Source organism: Mastomys coucha, unplaced genomic scaffold (genome assembly GCF_008632895.1).
Source record: "Mastomys coucha isolate ucsf_1 unplaced genomic scaffold, UCSF_Mcou_1 pScaffold12, whole genome shotgun sequence".
NCBI lineage: Eukaryota > Metazoa > Chordata > Mammalia > Rodentia > Muridae > Mastomys > Mastomys coucha.
The window spans coordinates 87,667,728-87,679,264 of NW_022196894.1; the positions used below are offsets into that span (position 1 = coordinate 87,667,728).

Consider the following 11,537-nt stretch of genomic DNA (forward strand, 5'->3'; position numbering starts at 1 on the left):
CATTGATACAGGGGCTGTCACCACAGTCTAAAATTACTGAACCGTGTAAATCATGACAAATGAACAATAAGCATTGCTATTTTAAGTCATGATTAATGGGATGACTGTTTTCAGAATCTAATACAAAAACATTATCCGTTCGAGGCCAGCCTGGTCTACAGAGTGAGTTCCAGGACAGCCAGGGCTACACAGAGAACCCTGTCTCGAAAATAAATAAATAAATAAATAAATAAATAAATAAAGCAAAAAAACAAACAAAAAAACCCCCAAAAAACAAACAAACAAAAAACCCCCAAAACATTATCCATCATGGTGAGTGAAAAAGAATCAGTGTTGCTGCAGGAGAATGACACAAGTAACTGCCTGATATCCACCCTAGTTTGCCATTCAGTCACTTCCTTTGCTTTTATCTTATCCTTCTTGGTTATCTTAGTGCCCAGATTCATTTCCAGATATTAAGAATAAGTATGATTAGGGCTGGAGAGATGGCTCAGAGGGAAAGAATACATGTTGCTCTTGCAGAGGACCTGGGTTCAATATTCAGCACCTACAACCATCCATAGCTCCAGTCCCAAGGGACCCAACACCCTGTTCTGACTGCTGTGCGCACCAGGAACATATGTGGTGCACAGACGTATATGCAGCCAGAACTCTCACACACATAGAATATAATAATAAATCTTTAAAAGAAATAAGTACAATTATATTTCCAGTTCAAGGATTGAACTCAGAAATGATATACAGTCACAGCCATGAAGCATTCATTCATTGGTTTAAGATCATGAATGGATACATTCATAAGTCTCGGGGAATCTGTATCAATTCAAACTTCCTTTGCTATCAAAGGTAAGTGACTGGTGGTTGGTGTCTGAGGAGCAGAGTTCAGGTGATATACAAATCGGCATGTTAGTGTCTGAAGTCCACTCACTCCCACTATAAGGAATGGAGTCTTCCTGAGGAAAGAAAAATGCCCAAGACTTTGGAGGAAGTGATGGAGGTGATGAACCTTCTTGAAAAGGCAAGGCGACCAAAAAGGTTCTGGTTCCAAATCTTCAGATATGACTGTATAACTTGGAAGCAACCACAGAAGCCAGGAAAGTAAAAAGAGTCTGTAGGGGGGCGTGGGGGATGCAAGAGAGAGGAATAGCAAAACAGAGGGAATTTGAAGTGAGGAAAATGGATGGAGAGTAATCCTGAGAGGAAAAAGTTCAACACAGAAGGAGAGGGAGGGAGGAGCCCACACAACAGCAAGAATGTCTGAAAAGTCACAAGAAATCATATGATTATCTAGTCACCTAAAATTAAATATAATATAAATAGTTGTATACATAGAGTTCAAATGAAAATTTTCTACTTGAATTGGCACTGTTCCCTGAAAAAACCATAAGACTATCTTTTTTTTTTTTAACGATTTATTTATTTTATGTATATGAGTATGCTGTCCTTATACACACCAGAAGAGGGCATTGGATCCCAAGACAGATGGTTGTGAGCCACCATGTGGTTGCTGGGAATTGAACTCAGGACTTCTGGAAGAACAGCCAGTGCTCTTAACCACTGAGCCATCTCTCCAGCCTAGCCATAAGACTATCTTAAAAAAAAAAAAAACCCAACACCAGACGTGAAAATTACCCTTCCACCCTGTTAGTCAAGAAAATTCCAAAACATACAGCCTATTGATGTTGTTTTTGGTTGCCTCCAGAAGTTGAAGGTAAGCCACTATTGTTAAAGGCAACGCATACTTTGGAGGATCTGAGCTGCGCCTGACACTGAAAGCCTCTTTTCATGCTTTTCTTGCATGGTAGGTACCAGAAGATGCTATTTGGCTTCCAAGAAAAGCAACCAACCATCCCACCCAGCCACAGCTCTTAGAGTCTACAATAACCAGTGTGGCACGAGAACCTTAAGGGGCACAGTAGTGGTGCTCATATGTTGGCTGTAACCAACAGCTCTCCAGTTGAACTTAAGGTCTGCTCAACAAAACTAGTACTGAAAGCTTAGCAACTTTCTGAGGTTAGTGAGGTCACGATTTTGGAGGAGAACCTACTTCACTGAACCAGCATAATCCCTAACTATACTCTAAATATTTACTCTCATACATACATTCTAGTTCTCACTCCTTAATAAAGAAACTCTCTTTGCAACAGTTAGAGGCCATTTCAGAAAAAATACAACCAGGGCTGGTGAGATGGGTAAGAGCACTGACTGCTCTTCCAAAGGTCCTGAGTTCAAATTCCAGCAACCACGTGGTGGCTTACAACCACCCATAATGAGACCTGACATCCTCTTCTGGTGTGTCTGAAGACAGCTACAGTGTACTTATTTATAATAATAAATAAATCTTTGGGCCGGAGTGAGCTGGACTGAGCAAGCTGGGCCAACCAGAGTGAGCAGGGTTGACCAGAGCAAGCAGAAGTCCTAAAAGTCAATTCCCAACAACCACCTTGCCACACCTTCATTGGTTTTTATAATGATTTTATAGAGATGTAGTACCTCACTGTGAGACACTATAATTTATTTAAAGACATTTTTACATATGGACACAGTTTAAAGAATTTTTAGAGTTACAAATTATATATAGTAGTTTATTCCAGGCTGATCGATATCTGTCTGTCTATCATCTATTGATCATATACATAGTTCATAACTACTTTGAAGTGAGATTTCTGCTTCGTCATACTGTTAAGGATTTCTTGTCTCTGCTACAGACCTTATAACATTTTGTATTCTCACAGACTAACCACCCAATGGTTTGTCAAGATTGCTAGGCATTGCCATTCTGCTGGACAATAAGTACATTATAATCAATCTAAATTTGTGTATTTTATCATGTGTGGAGAGCTTGCATTCACCATGGAAATGGCCCCATAGGCCTTGATTCTGAGGAAGGGCCTTCTGTTGGGCTTTGAGTATTATTCTTCAGGGAATATTCAGCTCCTTTTCTTCCCTCCAGACAAGAGAAATGGTCAGTCAGATTATAGGCATGGGATCTTCGTAGTCACAGTCTTCACATGTGCCTATACATAAGTGGGCACGCAGTACGCTGGTGCCACAGCATGGCATCTGCGTGGAGCGGGCCACTTCTGCCCCAGTCCCCACAGCACCTCTTCTGGGGGCACACAGATAATGTCTTCCCAGAAAGGAGGAAACTAGGAGATTCAAAGAGAGCAAAAGGTGTACCTGGAAAGTGGAAAACCCAAGACTAAAGCCACATGTTCAGAATCCCAGTCCAAGACTAAAAACTCTGGACGCTGGTTCCCAGAATGACTCTCACGTCTCAGAGCAGTAAGGGCAGGGTTCACTACTATGTCTATGCTCAGTAATTCACTACATGGCAGCAGCGATGTTGACAGTTATGATTTTTTTTTTTTTTTTTTTTTTTTTTTTTTACAAAAAAAGGACAAAGATTGACAACATTCAAGGAGGGAAAAAAACACAGTCTCATATGCAAAGCTTCTCGCATCCTTTGCCAGCTATGTCTTGGATGATATTGAATGTTTTCATAAGTAATGTGTGACTGTGAGTGAGACAGAGTGCAGGGCAGGAGTGTGCCACAGTGTGAGTGAATGTGACAGAGTTCAGGGCAGGAGTGTGCCACAGTGTGAGTGTGACAGAGTGCAGGGCAGGAGTGTGCCACGGTGTGAGTGTGACAGAGTGTGGGGCAGGGGTGTGCCACAGTGTTGGTGCCTCAGATTCTTACAAGGCTGGTCTTATGAACATGGTTGGCCCCTAGGATGGTTTGCACATCAGTTTGTAATCGCTTCAGGGGTCAAGCTGATGCGCGGGTCCAAATCTCTCACCATAAACTAGCTCATCTAGCATTACCCAAGGGCTTTCAGGAAACAGCACTCTTACCACACAGGTCATCGCGAGAGTTTAGAAATGGTCTCCCCGGAGCTGAGGACAAAGGTTTAGGATTCTTTTTTTTTTTTTTTCTCGAGACAGGGTTTCTCTGTATAGCCCTGGCTGTCCTGGAACTCACTCTATAGACCAGGTTGGCCTCGAACTCAGAAATCCACCGGCCTCTGCCTCCCAAGTGCTGGGATTAAAGGCGTGCCTCACCACCGCCCGCCCGGCTGGTTTAGGATTCTTTATTGCACAATCTCCTCTCTCTGTAACCCACTGTTATAAGTCGGTGCCCTGCGGGTCATCACATTGGATTTATGTGAGTTTCTGTGCCCACATAACTCTAAGAAAGGAAAATCCAATTTGACTACAAAACATGACTGGGAAATAGAATCTAGACGTCCCAGAAGGGAAAGGAAAGGCACAGGAGAACACCTGGGTGAACTTTATGAAGAAAGACATGTAGTAAGTTCTCAGTACAGTGAAGTCATGTCTAGAAGCAACTGGCTTCTGGAGCCGTTTTTTTTTTTTTTTTAGGCTGGTTCCAGTCCTGTTCTCTGATTGCAGAGGACACCTAGGGTAAGTTGCGGGGGTGAGGCTGGGAGGAGTCTGAAAACCCAGCCAAAATCTGAGATCAAGTTGCATTCGCAGAGAGGTAAGCTCACAGCGACGGCTGGCTTGTAGCTTGTGCTGTCGATGCGGGTTCACCCCTGTGCTCCCTTTCTTATCTTTGCCACTGGTGGTTGGTAAAGGACGGCACCACCATTAGGGCAAAGTTCAATAGAAAGGAAGTAAAGGCTTATCATCCGGAGGAGCAGGAGGGGAAAGAAAGGCAACGGTGGAGTGAGTGGTGATGGCACAGAAGAGACACGCATTGCTCCACACGGGGCGGGGCTTCAGGCGGAAGGCCAGATGGAGAGGTAGAAGTAGAGGGGGGCAGGGGACGAGCAATGGCGCGCGCTTTTGCCACAAGCTGGGCTGACCTCAGGGAGGACCGGGCACATCTCTCTCCTCCCTAGTTCTGAGTCTACCTTCTGCCCCTTTAAGATTTCAGTTCTCCTCCATTCTTCCAGGGAAAAGCGATGGACTCTGGACTGTCTCTCAAAGGCTCCTGTGTTAACAGCCTGGTCTCCAGAGGGTGGTGCTGTTGGGAGGAGAAAGAAGATTTAGAAGGGAGACTCAGTCCTCAGCCATGCCAGAGGCGAGAGTGCAGGATACTTACAGGGCAAAACAGCATGCGACTTAGGGTATGGGGTAGGTGACTGGAGATGAGTTAGCCGTGGCCTATGTGTCTGCAATTCAGAGGTTTGTCATGAAGTGCACGAGAGGAAACAGGCCCCACTTGATGACACACACCAGCAATTCGAGCCCTTGGAGCTGGACGTAGGAGGATCAGCAGTTTGAGGCCAGCCTAGGCTACAAGAGACAACAACAACAATTAAAACAAACAAACTCTCCTCCAGCAGAGTAAGATGCCCAAAGGAAAGAAGGCCAAGGGGAAGATGGTGGCCCCAACACCCCCACCCCCACCCCGCCATTTTTGGGAAACAGGAAACCAAAAAGGTGGTCAATCCTTTGTTTGAGAAAAGGCCCAAGAACTTGGGCAGAGGACATCCAGCCCAAAAGAGATCTAACACGGTTCATCAAATGGCCCCGCTACATCAGGCTGCAGAGGCAAAGAGCCATCCTTTATAAGCTGCTCAAAGTACCTCCTGCCATTAACCAGTTCACTCAAGCCCTGGACAGGCAAACAGCTACTCAGCTGCTTAAGCTTGCCCACAAGTACAGGCCAGAGACAAAGCAAGAGAAGAAGCAAAGGCTACTGGCCCATGCTGAGAAGAAAGCTGCTGGCAAAGGGGACATCCCAGCTAAGAGACCACCCGTCCTCCGAGCAGGAGTCAATACAGTCACCACCTTGGTGAGAACAAGAGGGCGCAGCTGGTGGTGACTGCCCATGATGTAGACCCCATTGAGCTGGTGGTTTTCCTGCCTTCCCTGTGTCTAAAGATGGGGGTGCCCTACAGCATCATTAAGGGAAAGGCTAGGCTGGGGCGCCTGGTCCACAGGAAGACCCAAACCACTGTTGCCTTCACATGGGTTAACTCAGAAGACAGGGGTGCTCTGGCTAAGCTGGTGGAAGCTATTAGGACCAATTATAATGACAGATATGACAAGATCCACTACCACAGGGATCTTGGGTTCTAAGTCTGTGGCTCGCATTGCCAAGTGAAAAAGGCAAAAGCTAAAGAACTCACCACTAAACTGGGTTAAATGTACACTAAGTTTTCTGTACATAGCTATAATTACAAAATTATCTTCCAAAAAATAAAAAACAAAACAAAGAAAAGAAAGAAAAGGGAAGAAAGGGGGAAGAGGAAGAAACCACAGTATTATCATGACCTAAAAATAGCATTTTCAGGATCCTGACAATAAAAGGTCTCCTGTCATGCACCTGGACAGACACAGATGAAAGCCAGCAGTTCCTATAAAAAGTCCTCCAAGTTCCTGAAAGGAAACTTAGGAATTATTCCATCCCAAACCACACGTCAGAGATCCCATCTATAGCAAAGCTAGCGGTGACTAATACAATATATGCATGCAGCCTCCAGAATGAGGGACTTCTAAAGCCAATGAAAGGCAAGTTATTGGGGTTGAAGAGATGGCTCAGCGGTTAAGAGCACTGACTGTTCTTCCTGACGTCCTGAGTTCAATCTCCAGCACATGGTGGCTCACAACCATCTGTAATGGGATCTGATGCCCTCTTCCGGTGTGTCTGAAGACAGTCACACTGTACTCATATACGTAAAATAAATAAATAAATCTAAAAGAAGAAGAAGAAGAGGAAGAAGGAGAAGGAGAAGGAGAAGAAAGAAAGGAAGAAAGAAAGAAAGAAACAAAGAAACAAAGAAAGAAACAAAGAAAGAGGGCTGCAGAGATGGCTCAGAGGTTAAGAGCACTGGCTGCTCTTCCAAAGGTCCTGAGTTCAATTCCCAGCAACCACATAATGGCTCACTGCCATCTGTAATGGGATCTGATGCCCTCTTCTGGTGTGCAGGTGTACATGCCAACAGAACTCTGTATACATAATAAATAAATAAATTTTTAAAAAGAAAGGAAGGAAGGAAGGAAAGAAAGAAAAGAGAAGAAAAGCAAGTAATTGGAGGAGATGGATTGGGACTCAGAGTCAAAGAAATAAGGAGTCCAAAGAGGAGCTGGGATGTGGCTCACTGCTAGAGCACTTTCCCAGCATGCTTGTTGAAGCCCCAGCACAACAGAGGGCTAGTTAGTAGGAAGAACACCGGGGTGCAGGACACCTGCCTGTGGTTTCAATACATAGGAGGCAGATGAAGGTGGATCAAGAGGGCCAGACTATGAAATTAAAAAGCTTTTGCACAACAAAGAAAACAGTCAATCAAGTGAAAAGACAGCCTGCAGAATGACCAGCTATAAATCTGACAGGGCATTGATACTTTGAATAAACACAGAACTAAAACCAATCAAAGATAACAACAAAGACCTGAGCAGCAAAAAAACAAACAAACAAAAAACCCAAATAACTCAACTTGTAAAATGGGCTATAGACTGGAACAGAGAGTTCTCCAAAGAAATAACATATGTTTACAGTGTTTAGCACCCTTAGCCATCAGATAAACACAAACCACAACTACTTGGAGACTCCATCTCACCCTAGTAAGAAGAGCAATAAGGAAAACGAGTGGCGAAGACATTGGTGAGCGCATGGGGAGAGCAAGTTCACTGTTGGTGCATGTGTAACTGATGCAGGCACTATGAAAATCAGTGTGGAGGTGACTCAAAACTCTAAAGCCCAGACTACCATAGACCCAGCGACACCATTCCCAGGCAAGTACCAAAAGGACACCACACCCTGTGACAGTGACACCAGCATGTTCACACGCCTTGCTGCTGGTAAGGACACCTAGGAAATGGAATCAGCCTAGAAATTCACCATGAATATTCATTCATGAATAATGAAACTATGGAGCATACAACAGAGGCTCATTCAGTTGTAAAGAAAAATTATAAAATTTGCAAGGAAATGGATGGAACTGAACAATAATTATACTGAGTGAAGTAACCCAGGCCTGAAAGACAGATGTTGTATGTTTTCTCTCAATTGCAGATCATAGATTCAAATTTTTAGATTTCTGTGTTTCAGTTGATTGTGATCTCTGGGGAGGCCAGTAAGAAAGAAAGGAGCCATATGATGCAGGGAGTGGTGATGCTAGAGGCGAGGGATAGTAAATCATGAGTGATATGGAAAGAGAGAGGGTGGAATTGTTTGTTTGTTTGTTTGTGTTTTTGTTTTGTTTGTTTTTCAAGACAGGGTTTCTCTGTGTAGCCCTGACTGTCCTGGAACTCACTCTGTAGACCAGGCTGGCCTCGAACTTAGAAATCTGCCTGTTTCTGCCTCCCAAGTGCTAGGATTAAAGGTGTGCACCTACACTGCCAGGTGAGGGTGGTGATTTTTATGAATGAATGAATGAATGAATGAATGAATGAGCAACTATGTTTGTCGAGTAATTATCAAAATTAGACCTCCAATGTGTCAGGGTCCTAGAGACTGAGGCCTTATTTCCTAAGAATGGCTCTCAGGGCCTTAAGATGCTTCAGGACCCACAGTTGCAATTGTAGGTCCTTCTTTAGGCAAATGTCGGGGAGACAGATGCGGCCCAAGGAGCAAGGGCTGGGTTGGAGTGGACTAAGGAAGTCCTGATTTACCCCAGATGATGTGGAGTCAAGATTTTCTGTGTTTACTTAAGGTGTAGTTTCACACCCACCAGAGAGTTGATACAGAGATTAATTTCAGTTACATAAAAGCTAAGCGTGCTGTGGTTCTCAGGATGACCAGCTGTCAGCTGTAGGGAGTGGTGGCACTGGAAAATGCAAGCCTGAGAATATCCGTTTGGATCTCCAGCACCCATGCAAATGTCGGATGTGCTGGTGCATGCTTGCAATCCCACCACTGAGGATGTGGGGACAGGCAGAACTCACTGGCCAGCCAATCTAGTTGAATCAGCAAGCTCCAGATTCACTGAGAGATGATGTCTCAAAAAAGAAAAAAAAGAAAAAAAAGGTGAAGAATGATTGGGGACCTCTGGCCTACACACACACACACACACACACACTCACACACACACATTCACACACTCAGACATACACACTCACACACACTCACACACACACTCACACACAGACACACATACAGACACACACACTCACACACACTCACACACACTCACACACAGACACACAGACAGACACACACTCACACACACACTCACACACGCACACACTCACACACCCACACACTCACACACAGACACACACACTCACTCACACACTCACATACACACTCACTCACACACCCAGACACACACACTCAGACACACAGACACACACACTCACATACAGACACACACACTCACACACACTCACACACACTCACACACACTCACACACAGACACACAGACAGACACACACTCACACCCACACTCACACACGCACACACTCACACACCCACACACTCACACTCACTCACACACTCACATACACACTCACTCACACACCCAGACACACACACTCAGACACACAGACACACACACTCACACACTCACACAGACACACACACTCAGACACACACTCACACATACACATACTCACACACACACTCACACACACTCACACACTCAGATACACATATGTACACACACACACACACACACACACACACACACAACTTGCCATACAGAGCCCCGTGGGGGGAAAACAAACAACAAAACCAGGGCCTTGGCTGCGGAAACTCACAAACAGGCTCTCCAAGTCTCCTCAGCAGACAGAGCTCCAGCTCCAGGTGTTCGACTTCAGGCTGACGCCTCATAAGTTGGAGTCTCAGTCTCCTCAGCCATAAAGGCAGCGGTAAGAATCTTTCCCCCTCCACCAGTGGGTAGACACAGAGAAAAGCATTTGCCACACAAGCATAACACCCCAGCCTGATCCCTGGAATCAACTGTGAGATGGGGAAGTGACTCCCAAAAGTTTTCTTCTGACCTCCATATGTGTTCCTTGATACATATGCCTCTGTACACGCTCATGTACACACATACACACACTCACTCACACACACACACACACATGCACAGCCTTTCAGGGCATATTGAGGGTTAAATGCAATGATGTGTGTAGAACCAAGCACAAAGTCTCCTGACACAAGAGGACGGCTGCATCATCTACGAGGCTGCCTCTGTGTAGAACAAAGCTGTGATGGCCTCAAGTTTCAGAATGGAGGAAGGAAACTTGCAGGACCTGGAGGACTGTTTTCTAACCATCTCTGTGGCAAGAGGCAAATGGTCCATTGTAGCGGCTGTTGTGTAACAGGTTACATAACCACTCCGGGAAGCTAACTCCACTTGCCAGCTGAGATTCAATGGCATAGTCGTTCAGAGAGAAACCACTTGCTTCTCAGTTAGCTCTCCCTACTCACAGAGTGCCCTAGCCCAGCGTGACCACCACTGGAGCTTGCTGGAGGGGCATTCCCCTCCCTGCCAGCACACTCAGAATTGGCTATAGCCAACTGCACTGTCAGAACTCTGGGTGATTGTATGTAAGTATGTATGTAGGTGTGATATATGTATGTGTGAGAAGCATTGATGACATCTCTGGGACTTTCCTTCTTAAATTAGGGGCCAAAGCAGTGTTTAAACACATTTAACATAAAAACAACAAGCCACTAAACACTTAAAAGAGTGATACACATTTGGAGGTTTTTTTTTTTTTTTAAGGTCAAGATTTTATTGTCTTCATAACAAAATCGGCTTAGAACTGGATCACTTAGCCCTTTCTCTTCTTGTCACCTCCCAATTCAAAATGCTTGCATCTCTTAATAGCCAGCATCCTCTTAGATCTGCAGTTGGGCTCAACACACTCAGTCTCAGCACAATCTTCTTTGTAGTTTTAGCCTTTTTGCGGAAAATCAGCTTAGTCTGCCCACCATAGCCGCTCTGTTTCCTGTCATAACGCCGCTTTCCCTGGGCATACAAAGAATCCTTTCCCTTCTTGTACTGTGTCACCTTGTGGGGTTGGTGCTTCCCACATTTCTTGCAGAAGGTCCTGCGGGTCTTAGGATCGTTCACCATGTTCGCAGGAGCGCTATCAGCTCAGAAAGAGCCATGTTTGGAGTTTACCTGGCAGGGAGGTAAGCATGGTGTGCCCTTGTGTCTTGGGGAACAGATTTTATGATACATCCCAGGCTTGTGCCTCTGTCTCCGGGGTGCTGGGATTATACACAAGCACCACCACAGCCAGCTTAAGGTAAGCAATTCTATATGTTCTAAACAGGGTTAGAACAGCTTTATTTTGTCGGAGGCTGTGTTGTGGAAAAACCCATTGCTCTCAGAACACTGGACTACAACTTGTGCCTCTGGATGCCATTCCTAGAAGAGGAAATAGCTCACTGCACCCCCACTTCAGTGAATCTGCCTCTTTCCTATAGACTTGTAAACGGAATCACAGTACTTCTGTGACAGACTTGGTTCACTTGGCACAGTGTTCACAAGGTCCATTTGTATTGTTTTACAGTATAGAGTTTTAACTTTTTAAAACCTTATCTGTGTGTGTGCTTGTTACCTTGTGGGGTGTATGGGTTGCCAGGCACGGAAGCAGGTGCCTTTAC

The 11,537-nt window shown here is 45.0% G+C and overlaps 1 pseudogene; it reads right to left on the bottom strand.

The window, feature by feature from the left end:
- Window positions 1–10,681: 10,681 nt before the first annotated feature.
- Window positions 10,682–11,028, bottom strand: LOC116086604 (annotated as a pseudogene).
- Window positions 11,029–11,537: the final 509 nt, after the last annotated feature.